The sequence below is a fragment of the Monodon monoceros genome, unplaced genomic scaffold, assembly GCF_005190385.1.
Source record: "Monodon monoceros isolate NGI ecotype Baffin Bay Population unplaced genomic scaffold, NGI_Narwhal_1 Super_Scaffold_7, whole genome shotgun sequence".
Classification (NCBI taxonomy): domain Eukaryota; kingdom Metazoa; phylum Chordata; class Mammalia; order Artiodactyla; family Monodontidae; genus Monodon; species Monodon monoceros.
This window is the reverse complement of record NW_021703784.1, coordinates 89,681,809-89,698,177: the sequence shown is the minus strand read 5'-3', so window position 1 is coordinate 89,698,177 and position 16,369 is coordinate 89,681,809. Positions and strand designations below refer to the sequence as shown.

At 36.3% G+C, this 16,369-nt stretch overlaps 1 pseudogene; it reads right to left on the bottom strand.

The window, feature by feature from the left end:
• The window catches only part of LOC114887597, a 43,046-nt pseudogene that overhangs the window by 14,158 nt on the left and 12,519 nt on the right, over window positions 1–16,369 (bottom strand).

Here is a 16,369-nt window from a genome sequence, read left to right as displayed (position 1 = left end):
TCCCTCCCTCCCTCCATTCCTTCCTTTGCCTCTTTTTCTCTTTCTGTCTTTTTTTTTTTGGTGATTATATAAATCAAACACAATAGTTGAGTGCCAATATATTTTCTTCATAGTAGCATCATTATCTATTAGTTATCATCTTAGATTCCTACAGGTCAAGGCAATTTTTTTTTTTTTTTTTACTTTGGTTGGTTGTCCATTAAGTATCGTCAGCTGCAGTCTGTCATCCTGAGATCTTATCGTCCCCATAATATTGGCAATACCAGTTACCTTGCAGCATCCGTCACTGTCAACCATAGCCTTCAGAGGATAGGTAACATCAAGCTTCTCAGATAGGCTGGTGCCCCCTGTACACTGTATTTCACAAAGCCTTAATAGAGGGAGTGTCTATTAAGCCCTTGATACTAGCAGTGTGGTTCCCACACCAGCAGAATAATCTCATGCTCAACCTGGATATATTGAATGAGAATTTGCATTTCAGCAAAATCCCTCGGTTCTTTGGATGCACGTTAAATTTTGAGAGCCACCACTGTAGGCATTCTCTGGATAAAATGTTCAAGGGGTAGGTTCTCAAGTCTTAATTGATAAATCATTTCTAACAGCCGCAATTTCCTGAACTTCTGGCTTTCCTTCGTACTCTGCCAGGGGAACTTGGAACATCCACCTCAGCTAAACCACTGTCCTGTTTACGTTTTAAAGAACTATTCTAATAAACACTAGAAGCAGCTCTGGTTGTTCTTGACATAATGCTAAATCCTAAATCATAATTGGTTTAAATGGTACCAATAAATGCTTCCCTATCCGTGACACAGCCCCACTAGTACAACATTCTCTACACTTCACCTTGGTTCATGCTGGTACACATTTGTCAGGTACTGTAACTCCTTTAATAGTAGGCTGTTTCTTCCTGGGGCAAAGGTCACACTTCCCTGCTTAGGTTGTATTAAAAGTGACTTGGATTTTGGTTCTAGAGGCAATGAGGAAGACTGGAGGAGGAACTTGTAGAAGATGAATGTTACTCTGAGATGCAGCTATTCCAGATGTAGGATTGCAAGATAAAGTTAAAATTGAAATTTAGATAAATGAAAAACCTTGTTTTAGTATAAGTATGCACTACATATTGCATCAGGCAAATTCATACTAAAGAGCACTTGTTTCTTATCTGAAGTTCAAATGTAACTGTGTCCTTTTTTCAAAAAAAATTAAATAACCTTTCTATTTTAGATATTTTACTTTTAGATTTACAGAAAAAATACGGAGGTAATAGGGAGAGCTTCCATACATTCCACACACATTTTTCCTTATTGTTATCATCCTATTTAGTATGGTATATTTGTTACAATTAATGAACCAATATTGATTCATCATTATTAACTGAGGTCCACATTTTATTCAGATTTCCTTAGTTTAGCCTAGTATCTTGTTCTATTCCAGCATGCCACCCAGGATACCATATTACACTGACTTGTCATGTTTCTTTAGGCTCATCTTAGCTGTGACAGTTTCTGTGATGTTCCTTGTTTTTGATGACCTTCAAAGTTTTGAGGAGTACTGGTCAGGTATTTTTTAGTCTGTCTCTCAGTGGGATTTGTCGTCTTTACCCTGATTATATTGGGGTCATGTGTTCTTGGGAGGAAGACCACAGGATTAAGTGCCATTTTTATCACATAACATCAGAGGTATATATTATCAACATGGCTCAACTTTGAACCTTATATTTTAAGGAGTATATTTGGAGTCACTGGTTCCTGAAGATACAAAAATTAAAATTAAAAAAGCACTTAGAGGTCATCTCATATTTTAGACCCTGAATATCTTATTCATTTCAATTTGTCCCAGAATCTTAAATTTATTAGGTACATATGGTCTGTTTGGGAAATGGATTATCAATGATCCATCCCCTAATTATACTATAGGAAGTACCACATCTGAGAATATGTTATTTAAACAGCTAATATTCATTAATATTTCATCCAATGGAAACACTCAAAAGGTGAAAATTTTCTATGAACTTTCTATCCATGAGTTGATCTAAGTGTTATGACAATTATTTTCCTTTCTTCTTTTGATAACTGAGGAATAAAGAAGGAATAGTTAGCCCGGAACATTGTCTGGCAGATTTTCCACATAATATCAAGTAATAAACACCTATGAAATCAAATGTACAGAGCCTAGCCATAATGAGTTTCCCAGAAAAAGTGAATCCACTTTGTCCAGGTTGCAGTCATCAGGGTCAACAGCCTACAAGGATCTCCAGGTGGCTTGGGAAATTGCTGGGTCTGGGGAGATATCCTGAATGCTAATATTGACATTCCCTTTTGCGAGTTCACTATAAAGATGAGTACAAATACATCCTTTATTAGTTAACCAAATATTTATTTTTCTAAATGTCTTTGTTTGAGTGTTCTTATTCCAGAGCACAAAATCCATAACCCTCTTGGTATCTGCTCTAATACTTTATGTGTATAATTTGCCAATCATTTAGAAAATATGTAATTTTTCACCCCTAGTAACATTTTCTTGTCTGTATTTGTCACAACTTTTCAGAGACGTTCACAGCTTTTCCTTGTTCCTTTGTGTGCTCTAAGTGTCTGCTTGTTGTCATCATTAAACATGCTGTGTCCACTGTTGAACTAGGAATGGTTAAGAAAACAAAATAATTAAAACAATATTTGTTAAAACCCTACTGTGTGCCTGGCATAATGGTGGGTTCTCAAATAAAAATAAGAAAGAATAAACAGTAAAATTTACAAAAATGCTGAAGAAGAGCATGGCGTTTCTCAGGAAAAATAAGTAGTTTAACTCGATTAAAATACAACATACAGAGAGAGTGGTAAAAGATAAAACTGTAAACCTAATATCTGGTGGATCATAAAAGTCCTCTCTTATCTCCTAAATGCCACGGACTTCATTTTAAGCACCAGTGTTCTAAGATTGAATCTCAGCTTTTTGAAGTCTTCCCTGGTGGCTATATAGGGAAGAAAGAAATAAAAATTCAATGGCCTTCCCTAGGATAGATGAAAATCTACTTGAAAAGGCAAGACTTAGGAACATGGGGTAAGGAATAATTCAAAATGGAGTATGGTCAAGTAGAAAATACTGGGCTAAGAAATATATTATCCATAACAACTGGTGTTTCTTTAATCCATTTTCCTCATTGCAGCCAGAATTACCTTGTTAAAGCATAGATCCAATCATTTCAACCTCTACATTGCACGGCCCCTGAAATCCTTGACTGATTTTCTAGTGCTTATAGAGAAACAAAATTGTTTCTTTAACAAGTATTAACAACCTCTATCCCATATTTATAACCAAGTTTCTTGATTTCTGCATTTCAACCACACTGGCTTTTATAGGCCCACACAACAATATTTAGTTTTTCTGTAAGCCCACACGGGCTGCTCCCTGTTTGTGGAAAGCCCTTCCCATCCTGGCCATCTTTCCTTTTCATTTAATTCCAAACATTTCCTCTCCAGAGGTATCCTCTGGAAAACTTTCATTGGCCTCCCTTACTTGTGCAAATCCCCATTATTCAGTTTAATACTGTATTAGTCAGGGTTCTCCAGAGAAACAGAACCAGTAGAAGATGGTGGATAGGTAGATGATGGCAGCTAGCTAGCTAGCTAGGTAGATAGCTAGATATCTAGCTAGCTAGATATTTAGAAAGATTTATTATGAGGAATTGGCTCACATGATGGTGGAGACTAAGTCCTATGATCTGCCATCTGCAAGCTGGACACCAAGGAAAGCCAGTGGTATAGTTTCACTGCAAATCTCAAGGCCTAAGAATCTGGACCACTTATGTCTGAAGGCAGGAGAAGATCCGTGTTTGCCCTTCCTCAGCTTTTGTTCTATTTAGGCCCTCAATGGATTGAATGATGGCCACAATGTAGGTGAGGGTAATCTTTACTCAGTCTACTGATGCAAATTCTCATCTCTCTGGAAACATCCTCACAGACACACCCAGAAATAATGTTTTGCCAGCTATCTGGATACCCCTTAGTCCAGTAAAACTGACATAAAATTAGCCATCACAGTAAAGTTCACTTCATTTGTCTCCCATCTCTCAAGGATCAATTTCCTTTAGCTATTCACTCTTCCTTCTCCTAGACCATCAGTTCTTCTCTTTATAATTTTTTAAAGTATACGTGAAAAAGTATGTTTCTCAATTAAAACACAAAGAAACCTTTCTTGACCTTATAATATCTTCCAATTACATGTCCATTTTTCTACTTTCCTTCACAGAAAAGTTCCTCAGAAGAGTTTTCTACTCATTGTCTCAAATTTCTCCCTTCTTATTCTTTATTGAATTCAGTTCAGCCAGGTTGCAGCTCCGAGCATTCTTCCAAAATAACTCTCATTAATGCAGTGACTGGCAGATATATTGCTAAAAACAAATGGACAAAACTCAGTCCTCATCCATACTTGACATGTCACCAGCAGTTAGGACATGGTGACCATTATTTCCTCCATGACAATTTCTTCACTTGAATTTCAGGACCCTACAACTTAATGGTTTCTTCTTGCTGTGTTGAAGGCAGTCTGCTCAGTCTTGTTTGCCGGCTCCTCTTTCTCCCATATTCTGTCTTAATGTGGGACTGCCTAAGGAATCAGTCTTAAACCTCTCTTGGATTCCAGCTTACTCCCTACCATGGTGATTTCATCCAATCCCATGCCTCAAATGCCACCTGTATGCTTATCGGTCTAAGTTTTATAGGCTAAGCCCAGAACTGATCCCTGGACTTTTGGGTCAGATATCTAACTAAAAATTCAGTATATTTGTTTGTATTGCTAAGAGGAATCTCAGACTTAAAAATTAGCTTCTGATCTCTTGACTTAAAACCTGTTCCTCTGCCAGTCTTCCCTATTTCAATTAGAGTCCTCATTTTATCTACATGGTTCTCCAATTCTGGGGTCAAACTTAACTCCTGTCTCTTATATTCTTACACTACCTCTTCCATCAATTAGCAGAGTCTGTTCACTCAACCTTAAAAACATATGCAGAATCTGGCCAGTTCTAATCATGTCCACTGTTATCTATCACTTTGGACAAACCTACAGTTATCATCATTTCTTGTACAAGTTATTGTAATTGCCCTCTAACTGGTCTCTGTATTTTTTCTTTGCCCTACGTAGTCTACTAAGCAGAACAGCTGGAATGATCCTATTAAAAGTAAGATGAAGTTATGTTTGTAGGGAAAGTTCTTCAATGGTGTCTTATTGCTCTCAGAATAAAGTTCTTTAACCTGTGAGGCCCTATACAATCTGGCCCTCTGCAGACTCTTTGATCTAATTTCTTGATTTTCTTTTTCTTTGAGTCTGCTTCAGTCACAGTGGTTATCTTGCTGTGATTTTTTTCTTTTTCTTTTTTAAACTAGGAACTTTCTCAGTGTGGGAATTCTTGGCACAAACAAAGTAAGCTGCCAGGACCCAGTTAATTAACTAAAAGAACGGCTGCTATTATGGTTGATATCTGAATTGTTAAAGGTCTAGAAAGGGGTGCCTGTAAGTCTGTGCTTTGTTGCATAAAGTAGACCAATTCAAAAGGGGGCTAGTTAATGGGCACAAAAATTCCCATGATCCCTCCCACTTCCTTGCTACTGTATCATCAGAAGTAGGGCAAGATCCTTTTAAGCTAACAGATCTGAAATTGATTTACTGATAGATTGCTTAAGACTGATTCAGGAATGGGGAAGTGCTAAATTGGTAGGTAGAAGTTATTATTAACGTGTTTTGGAAAATACTGATTCTCTACCTTGTCCCAATCTTACTGAATAAGAGCGTTAATGTGGTGGAGCTGTTGAATCAATGTTTTAAAGAAGTTATTGTATAATTTTTATGCTTATCCAGGTATAATCCTAGCTGCAAAAAAAATCCCTGACGATCTTTTAAAAAATGCTAATAGTCATGCTTAACCTCAGAAATCTGATTTAATAAGCAGCAGGATTGAGAATCTATGGTCAGATTAGAGATCATTATTGAATGAATGAAATGAGTGAGTGACAACTGATTAAAATGTGAATTATTATATACTTATATTCCTTGACAATTCAGTTATGTTCTCATTTTCCCTTGGATTGTCTTTAGTTTCTCAATGTGCAGGAAAGACTAAAAATTAAATTCCTCACTTCATATTACGGTTGAGAAAGTCTTCATTACCTCTTGTCTGCAATTTCTGCCCTTGTTTTGCCATTTCCTCCTTACTAAAGCTAGAGCTGTTTTTCTAGAACTCAACCGATCATATTATGTGCATATTTAAAAACTTGTTTATGTTTCTATTTATTAATCTGGAACCTTTTGGTTGTGACGGAAACTCAACTCAAACCAGTTTAAATGAAAAAAAAATTTTTTTTCAATTGGCTAACATAACAGATCTGAGCTGAATCTAGGATTCCATAGGATTCTATTTATTTCCAGTTTTACCCTAATTTCTCCCTTTTGCTTAATTCTTTCTTGAAATTTCAGATTTGCTATTTAGCAGTTTAGCATCTGTGGTAACCCAAACAAAATTTCAAGATTAACCCAGGTATTCAGCTTGAATCATGGGTTCATCCCTTAGCTGCACTGGAGCCAGAAGGATGGGACGATCTGACTGGTCAAACGTGTGCCTCTTATGAGTGTGCATTTTTTGGGTTTTGAGAGTGTTGAGATAGGTTTGCACCACCCAAGACATACACACTGAGACTGGCCCAAAGGGAAAAAGAGAGGGCTCTTACCAGGAGAAGAAAGGAGAAATCCAGAGCAGACAAAATGACACAACAGGATATATTCAGGATGATTTAATTAAAGTGTTAATGCTAGTCCCCAAACCATTACTACTTGTGCCCTATTTACCTCTATAGCCCTGAAGGTCATTTACTTCTCCTCCTGTACCCACCATTTCAGTCACACTGAGCTACTTGTTTCTGGAACATGCCATACTCATTTATATGTATGCCTTCACTTGTGGTATTTCTTATATTAGGAATACTTGCCAAATTTCTATTCATTTTTCAAGGTATATCTTTCGATCATCTACTGCTGTGTAACAAACCGCTTTGAAATTTAATTATTGACAAAAGCCATTCTATTACTTACTCATGAATCTGCGATTTGGGCAGCGCTCAATAGGAACAGCCCATCTCTGTTTAACATAGTGTCAGCCTGAGAAACTCAAAGAGCTGGGGCCTCATCTCTCAGGAGGAGGTCAAGCTGGGTCATATATCTGAGACCTCAATTCTCATTGTCAGCTGAGTGTTCATCTGGAGCCAGTCATAGGGGCACCTTAGTTCCCCTCCACATGGCGTGAGGTTCCTGTAGCATGGCAACTTGACTAAAAGGGAGAGAAGTGGAGGCTGCCTGCCATCTTAAGGCTCCAGACATCACTCTGCTGCATTCTCTTGGTCAAAGATAGTTGAAAGGCCAACTTGGGTTCACAGGGAGGGGAAGTAAGCTCTCTTCTCCATAGGAGGGAGATGTGCGGAGTGACATGCACATTTAAGTGGCGGCGGTGTTGGGTCTGGGGGTGTATGGCTCTTCTTCCAAGACGCCTGCAGCCTAAGTCCAACTTAGCTGTTTCCATTTTCCAGTAGGCTGGCTCAACCTCTGAATGACACCAAGTAAAGTTAATTTTTGTGTCTCTATTCTTTTAAAAGAGTGTTTCTCAGGGTATGTTTAACAGATTTGTTGGGAAGCAAATAGGCCCACTACAGAAAAGAAAAAAATAGATTTTATTTTTAATCCACTAAATTGTGGAGGATTTCCCTATTGCAGGAAGTCTCAGCTTTTGTAATATGCTGATGTGCATTGTAAACCTCCCAGTGATAGAGTAAGGAAGTTAGGTAGAAAATAGGAAAGGTTACATAATAGAGCCTAACAGCCCACTTGTCATGTAATTTTATAATTATTTGATTGTCAATTTGTATGTTGTACTATGAGCTCTCCAATCATGGTAATTTGGCGTTCTTTTGTTATTTTATGTCCAACTATCACAGGGCCTAACACATACTAGTCTTTTATTTAGTAAACATTTCAGGAATAAGAGGTAAGGAAAAAGAGAGAGGAGGGTAGGGAGGAAGCAGTTTTAAACCCTTCATTATGTAAGCCCAGCCTCCATATATGCAATCTGACCACTTACAAAATTCCCAATTCATTTGATAGAATCCAGTCTTTCTGTGCAGATTCCTCAGAGGGACTTATCATTATTTCAGATCAAATAAAACCTTGTTGCTCCTGAATAGTTCCATTGTAATAGAAAGAATAATAGTCCCTGAATGATGTTCACATCCTAATCTCTAGAACCTGTAATGGTTACAGTACCCAGCAAAGGGAATTAAAGTTGCAGATGAAAGTAAGGTTGCTAATCAGCTGAACTTAAAATAAAGAGGTTATTTTGGATTATCTGCATGAACCCAGTGTAATCACAGGAGTTCTTAAAGTGGAAGGGGGAGACAGAAAAGAGAACCAGAGCAATGAAGTGTTAGAAGAACTTAGCCAGATGTTGCTGACTTTGAAAATGGAGATAGAAGACAATGAGCCAAGGTATGAGCTAGGGTGACCTCTAGGAGCTGGAAAAAGCAAGGAAATGGATTCTCCCCTAGAGCCTCCAGAAGGAACACAGCTCGACTGATACCCTGATATAAGCCCTGAGACCCATTTTGGATTTCTGACCACCAGAACTATAAGATAATAAATTTGTATTGCCTTAAGCTATTGAGTTTCTGGTAATTTGTTACAGCAGCCATAGAAAACTAATACACCCATGGATGATTACCATATTTTCTGGTTGACTAGTGATTAAAAAGAAATTATTTAAAAGCAAGAATGGTACAGCCCTGGCTACACTTAATTTAATAGATTCAGTTTTAATTACCTTGATGTGACTCTGTAGTATGTTAGCAAATACACCATAGTCCATTTGTAAAACTGACTAATCTATATTAATAGATGCTCTCAGTATGGTATTCGGTCTGGGCTAATTCCACTATAGGAAAGCATGCGTGAATATTTGTGGGATATGGAGATGGTTATTCTTTAGGTTATATAACTCTGAGAAACACTGTGCTTTGAGGATGATTTGCAGCTTACAGAAGCAGATCAATGTTTTATAAGGAAAGGAGCATTCCAAAATATGAGAATTTTAATAATATATAAATAATTCATCCAAAGTATGTTCAGTTATTTAAATTTTCTTTCCTCAAGTAGCTAATAAGCACCTCCCCGTGTCTGTCATGATCTCAGGTGGTGGGGATACACTGGTGAGTTAAGCACAGTCACTTAAGATTCATATCTTTTATTGGAAGAAACTGACTAAAATTTAATATTGAATCAATGTGAATGATGCTCTAATAATATTTACAAAGTATTGTAGAAGATCAGATGAGAGTTCATCCAACTTTTAAGAAAAAAAACTTTACGATGCCGATAATATTGCACTGTATCTTTAAAGTATTCAGATGAACAAGTTAGAAAAATAGATTCCAGGAAGAGGAAAAGACCCATGTGAAAACACTTATATCTCCAAAAATTCATTTGTTTGAGAGATGGGAAGCAATTTGTGGCACTGGGATACAGGCTATGCCTGAAGGATATAGCACAGTGGAAAGGGAGGAGCTTATTGAAAATTTTCCCAGGAAAACCATGCAGGGACTAACAATGTGAGGGTCTTTGTAAACATACCAAGTATGTTGGATTTCATCCTGAAGGATGTGGGAAACAAAGAATTTTTAAACAAACCCATAACAGCAGATTTTCTCCAGAGAAATCTAAAGATGTGTGGATGATAAATTGGAGAGATGTTATTAAAATGAATCAGAAAAACATGATGAAAGTTGAAACTAGGAAGATGGTGATTGTTCGGAGATTAGAAAATTGGGTGACACTTAATGAGCCGATTCTATAGTTTTGGTGATTGAGGAGAAGTGGAATTAAAAAAAAAACTCTAATGGTAATAATTTAGACAACTAGTGAAACTACGTTTCCTTATTCAGATATCATAATAAGAAAAACATGTATATCGTTTATCATGGTTAGGATTCTTTCTGATGACAGTAATAAAAAAATATAACTCAAACTTGTTTTAAAAAAAAATAAGGAGATACAAAGTCTCACATAACCTGAAATTACAATAAAACTTTGAAGAGGCTTGAAGGTGAGCCAAATAATGATTCCAAAACAGTTTATATCTCCTTTCAACTCTGCTTACATTGTCTTTTTGCTTATATTCATTCAGAGCGCTGTCTTCAACAAATGTTTTTACATGACGATACTTGTTAAAAATGTGTCTCAATTGTTTTGAATATTTTACCAGATTTAGATGTGAAAATTATAGGTCTTCTCAGTTCCATTCCTTTGCAGAGTAGAAAATAAATGATTAAAATTGAAAGTAAGATCTCCATGAATGTATGCTTTCCAAAGTTGAAATATTATAAACTTAAACTATAGAGTTTTAATATTAAAACCTGTATTCTGTTTGAACTCTCACAATTAATTTGCTCAAATCCACTGTTACCTTTGAAGTAGTAAATTTCAAGTTTTCCCTGTTTGCAAGCTTTATTTTTAGTCATTGCAATTCATTAAATCTTAAGAAGCTGAACATTTATGTTCTTTTATTTCTTGAATAAACTGATTAAAGATTTTCAATTGATTTTGAATGGAATGCAAAGTCTTGGTTATAAAACAAGTTAAATACCATTGCAGAACACTTAAATTGATATCCAAGTAATTCTTGTTTTTAAATTTATTTTGTTATTTTATTTTATTTTGGCTGTGTTGGGTCTTCGTTGCTGTGCGCGGGCTTTTCTCTGGTTGCGGTGAGCAGGGGCTACACTTCATTGCCTTGCGCGGGATTCTTATTGCAGTGGCTTCTCTTGTTGCGGAGCACGGGCTCTAGGAATGCCGGCTTCAGTAGTTGTGGCACACAGGCTCAGTAGTTGTGTTTAGTTGCTCTGTGTCATGTGGGATCTTCCCGGACCAGGGCTCGAACCCGTGTTTCTTCATTGGCAGGTGGATTCTTAACCACTGTGCCACTAGGGAAGCCCTCCAAGTAATTCTTGAAATATTTAAACATTGCTAAAATCCAATTGATGATGACAGAAAAGAGAAGGCCCAGATAAATTCATGTTGAAATATGTTTTAATGCAACATCAACCATATACATACAAAAATATAGTTGTTTTTCTATTTCTGTGCATAAAGTATTTACAAATTTTGACTACAGCTATTTCAGTGCAATTATTAATTTGTGTACCACAAGAAATTCTAGGTATATTTCTTTTTTGTTTGTTTTTTTTGTGGTACGCGGGCCTCTCACTGTTGTGGCCTCTCCCGTTGCGGAGCACAGGCTCCGGACACGCAGGCTCAGCGGCCATGGCTCACGGGCCCAGCCGCTCCGCGGCATGTGGGATCTTCCCGGACCGGGGCACGAACCCGTGTCCCATGCATCAGCAGGCGGACTCTCAACCACTGTGCCACCAGGGAAGCCCTAGGTATATTTCTTGATAAATAGGTTTTTTACTTTAGTAAGACCATTGTTTTCACCATAACACTGTACTCTAACAACTTAGTATTTCATATTTTTATCCTTGCAAAAACAAAATATTTAACTCCAATGTTGAGTGTTTTAATAGTGTTCACACTGCTGCTTTCAAGAAAATGAACTTGTAAAACTTTACTTTGATGCTATGAATTAGATGAAAAAAGGTGAACCATTATTGGACTTAACTGATTTTCTATTTGAAGCATGTGCTGATAACACTTATATTATTCAGCTGTTTGTGAAGTTCTGTTGATGGAGTCAACATTGTCATCTATTCCTTCACTTTTCCTATCTACCTATGAAAAGTTGGATATGTATTCACTTAGAGAAAGTCAGTTGATCTAAATGAAAAGTCATAGTTTGCAGTATGATATGTTACTCTCCCTTGGGTAGCTGCACACATTTGTCATCTCAAGTATAGTTCACTTTAAATGGACAACATTCTTTAAATAAATACTGATGCTACTTCTGCAGATCTGTGTCCTCTAGCTTTTCTCTCCTGAGAGTAGATGGTAACACCAATTAATATTTTATTCAAGTTAAACTTTTACCAACTTTTTAAGAAATGGAAACTCTGGAAGTAAATTTTTAAATTTATTTATATCAAATGATTTATTGCAAAAAATAAAATAAAATGCTACCAAACAATAAATGAGATAAATATATATATAGATATGCAACATTAAATAAATATCAAAACCACTTAAGAAGAACATTAAGACTACAATTTTTGATAGGACAACACAGCTATTATTTCTTGATCATTTTTCAAGCACACATCAACCTATAATTTCACATTGACCTGACTAACTGGAGGTTCCATGGATTCCAGTTCTCAAAGGTCATGGCACAAATCTTGACATAAATGGCTGGTATTCCAAGTGACCAGCAGGGGCAGTAAAAACTTCTACTACTACTCTAGACCTGAAAAATGTAGCTCTTTCCTACATGTCCTTTTTTTTTTTATAGACTTTATTTTTTTAGAGCAGTTTTAGGCTTTCAGTACAATTGAACACAAAGTACAGAGAGTTCCTATATACCCGCTGACTCCACACACTACATATCCTATTATAATTATTTTATCAGAAAATTTTTGCATTCTGCCCTCAAAAGTGAGATATTATATCTGGAAAAGAAGAGTGAAAAAACACTGGTAATCTTCCAGGTAGCCACATGTTAAAGTTAGAACTCTGTTCATTGTACATGAGATTCATCCATTATTATACAAGATTATGGCAGGAGCTGAAAGTAAAATTTTAATGCAACTATTATTAATAATACATTACTAAAAAATGAAAAACCTAGGATAAATGTTGAACTGAACAGGACTGAAGACAATAGGCATGTATTTCAGGCAAACTTGGATACATGTTCACCCATGTATTATGACATTGATGTGATTATCATTTCAGAGTGTGCATGGAAAACACATTGTAAAGGTTAAGCAATAAAAAGCACTAAACCTCACATTTATGTTGAAAATGCTTATTTTTACTATTTCCATCGTGCTAATATGGCTCAGATTTCAAACTTCCTGATCAGTTGACACAAGTGTACAGACAAGAGTGTGTTAAGGGAGTCTTCTGGAATCGAATCGAAATCTGACTCTGCCACCTTCTAGCTCTGTGACCATCAACACATAAACTACTTTTCTGAAATTCAGTATATTATCTTATAATACGGGGATGATGTTACTTCCATTAAAGTGTTCTTATAAGGTAATGTGAGTTCACAGCAGCAAAGTGCTAATATTGTAGTAGCTCAGTAGTTTAATTTCCTTCACTTCACTTTTATGTCAAGAGTGTGATACTTCCCATCCACCCATCCACATTAAAATGACTAAATTAGGGGTAGTGACTATCTATATAAAGTCTCCCTTGTCTAATTTTTACTGCAGTTGGGACCCATTTGGGTGCTGGCAAAAGGATTTATAGTCAGTTAATTATGAACATAACAGTTTGTGGATTAGAGGAAGAAATGAAACTGTTTAAAGGCCTAATGGTACATTTTAGATTCTGGAACTTCTAATATGAGTCCTAACAATGTCAGGGAGGTTGGTTTTTTGTTTTGTTTTGTTTTTTTCCCAGTTGTGGGCATGAGGAGTTAGGAGATCAGTTTAAAGAAAGAAAATATTGTATGTTCAAATATCATAAAGTGACCCTTTGAAGAAACTAACAATCAAGAAAGAGCAAAGTAACAGTTCCTTTATGTTTCTCCAAAGATTGACTGTGTTGAATCAAAATTACCTTACAACGTACATAACAGGTGGTGTGTACAGCTATAGGTTATGTATATATATAGCTCATAAAAGTCATTAAATAAAATAACTTGAATAAAAAAACAAGGGTTAGAATAGGTCATTAATAGAAGAAGAACCCTGAAATGTCATTAAACGTGAAACACTTTTCAACTACAATGATCTAGGAACTGCAAACATGAGACAAAAATGAAATACACAAATATGACACCATTTTACATCCATTAGACTAGCAAAAGTTAAGTTTAACAGTAGCAAGTGTTGACAAAGATGTGGGAAAATGGAATCACAGAATCATGTTAACACTTTGGAGAGTAGTTTTACAATACTACTTACTAAAATTGTCAATGTGCAACCCTATGACTAACAGTTGTACTTCTGGGATTATATTCTATAGAAATTCTCTAAAATGTGCAATAGGAGACTTGTGCAAGGATATTTATGGCACCATTTTCAATAATAGGAAAATGCTACAAATGATCAAAATCTAATACTGGAAAAATGGAAAATGAAATATGATATATTTGTATAATTCAGTACTTGACATCAATTAAAAGGAATGAACTAGACTTCTTTATAGCATTGGTCATCTCAAAAACATAAGTTTTGAGGGAAATAGGCTATTTGAAGAATGATACATATAATAAATATATATGCAAATTTAAAACCATAGATAATACTATACACAAATATATATAAATGAGTGTTGTCTGTCTATTTACCTATCCATATCTATCAGGAATTGTTATGCATTCATGAATTTATCCATCTTTCTATCAGTCCATTAATATATCCATGTGTATTTTAAAATGTACTAGAATAATGCACATAAAATTTATGGTTGCCTGGGGATGGAAGGAAATTTGCTAGAATGGAATTGTAGATAAAGCAGAGTGCATTGTAAGTTCATTTACAATGTGTATCTTTTCATAATTTAAGAAAAGAAATGAAGCAAATTTTACAAAATATAATTATTGTCTATTTTAGGTGGTGTGTACAGCTATAGGTTATACCATTCTTACTTTTAATCTTTCTTATTTGTCCAAAAATAAGATTCTAAGTGATAGAATTAAATATATATAATGCTGGATTTTTAGCCCTTGAAATCTGAATATGTTTTTATTGACTAGAAGAGGCAAATATGGTCACTTGTGTGGAACATCTGTAATGGGCCGTGAAACAATTCATAAAGGAATGGAATTTGGCGTCTGTCCAGAGGACCCAGATCTACACAAGTCTTGCCCTGGTAATTATGTCTGCAGTGAGAGAAGTAGCTCTGAGAAATGAAGTAATTATGGAAGATCAGAAGTAGAGACCTCAAGAAACCATCCAGGAAGATCCTGTCATTTGATCGATGAAGAAACTGAGGTCCATGCAGGGGCAGCCACTTGGCAGTCGATTCTCTGAACTTCTAGTTGAGTGCACCGTACAGAATTACATGTGCTTCTTCTGGGAACCCAAATTACTTTTTCCTGTTCCAGTGACTTTTGCTTCTGGGCAAAAGCGATGAAGTCAGAAGCAATGCCAATTAGCCATTCCTGTATTCTGCTCTGAGCCAAATAGCAGGGGTGGGGGCATTCTCCAGGGCTCTACCTCAGGGTCTGGGCTTCCATCCATCAGCTGTCAGGTCAGCTCATGGGACATACCCAGCTCCCCCTTGTCCTTCTGTCATCACACCAGTTTTGCCTCCCTTGGCTTTGGCTTCACTCTCATTGATTTCAGGAAAATCCAGGGGGAACAGTTCCTTCTTGAGAGATGCAATTTTGAAGGGCTTTGGAGGCTTGTAAGGGGCTTATTAATAAAGTCTGGAATTAATTAAAAAAGAAGGTCAAAGGAGCTTAACCACCTATTGCTCTGGAAGGACAACAAGGCACCAAATGAGTGACTGTTATTGATAAAGCATCTTGATTGCCTGCTTGGTCAGTCAATCAATACTAAAGAGTCAGATTCTTCAAAATATTAAACAAAATGAAGACAAGGATTTTAGCTCGGAGCCTGAATTCCTAATGTTTTGCTAAAAGTTAGGTAGAAACCTCTTTGCATCCAGGTGAATTGTGGGAAAATAAGTGAAGGCAGAATGATGGATTATGGAGCTGCTTGAAAAGCAATAGTTGCTGCCTGTGGCTCTTATAATTTACTCTGGAAACTGTGTCCTGAGGCTTGTGGTAAGAGTAGATCAGATATAATGGGTATTTTTTTTCATCATTGAAACGTAAGGGATATTTTTCTTCCCATCAAGGACAGAAAAGCAGCTCTTTACTGAAGAATCCATTTCAAACGTTAAAGGGACGTAGGTGATTGTTCTCATTTTATAATTGAAAATAGTCCAACAGTTCTAAAAAACAGTGCTTCCAAGGTCTAAAAGAGAGGTCAAGGCAGAACTGAAAGTTCGTGCCATTTCTACCCTAAAGGCAAGAGCTAGATGGTCCTTAGTAGGGGGTCAGGCAATGTTGACTCATTTAATTCTCACAATAAACCTCTGAGGCATGTGTTAATATTATCCCCCTTTTATAGATAAGGAAACAATCATAGAGAAATTATTTTGCCCGATGCTTACTCAGCTGTTAATAGCAGAGCTATGATCTGAATTGAGAAAG